This window comes from Tupaia chinensis, unplaced genomic scaffold (genome assembly GCF_000334495.1).
Source record: "Tupaia chinensis unplaced genomic scaffold, TupChi_1.0 Scaffold138235_1, whole genome shotgun sequence".
NCBI classification, from domain to species: Eukaryota; Metazoa; Chordata; class Mammalia; order Scandentia; family Tupaiidae; genus Tupaia; species Tupaia belangeri.
Window position 1 is genome coordinate 666760 of NW_006198133.1, and position 930 is coordinate 667689.

Here is a 930-nt window from a genome sequence, read left to right on the forward strand (position 1 = left end):
GGTTTGCGAGCAACCTCCAAGAAAGGAGCTCCCGAGTATTCACACAAGGCAGGAGGCACTACACAGCAATACAAGACCCTGACCTGCTGTCATAAAGGCAGGCATGAACCATTGTTGCCAAGAGGTCAATGTGGTAGGAGACCATACAGTTGTAGCAACTTATTTGTCTCTTATGTTGTATTAAAAGGAGAGGAACGTGTCTTTTCTATCTCCAAGATTGCTCGATGGAGTGTAAGAATAGAATGTTCATTATTATTTCATTGGCCCCGCACCAGACACTTTGTAAATGTTTATTTTTTTCCTGAGATTTGATTCCCAAGGGAGCCTTGCCTGAGAGTTTTAGGATTTCCCTGTGTATGAGCAACATATTTTGAGACAACACCATTTACAAGGCTACCTAGACTAGGCACAAAGCATTTTTTCTCTTAACCAGCTTAGCAAGCTTTGTTTTTCCCAAGTAGGTAATCTGGTGTACCTGATCCATAATGACTTATTCAAGGGCTTCAGGGGTTTTTGGCCTGCCGAGCTGGTAACAGCAGTCCTCTTTTAGGTCCTCTAGTTTACATAATTTTTTTCTAATATCTGGTGCTGCCTGGTGAGTGGAAACCCTTCATCAATCAGGTTTGGTAAGGTGGTCAGATGACCTTCCTCTCCAGGTACATTTTTTCATGTTTTGGTGAGGATTCACTCCCGTTCTTCAGTAGTTAATAAAGTTTTGAGAAGCTGTTGGCAATTATCCCAAGTGGGGCTGTGGGTATATAGAATAGACTCAAAGAGCTCAGTGAGTCCCCGTGGAACTTCTGAGAAAGGAGGATTTTGAGTTTTCCAATGATATAGATCACTGCTAGAATAGGGTCAGTACTGATATGTGCTCTCCTTGAGGACCTGTGCCCCTGAGGGCTCGGGCGGGAAGGATGGGAGCGTGCTCAG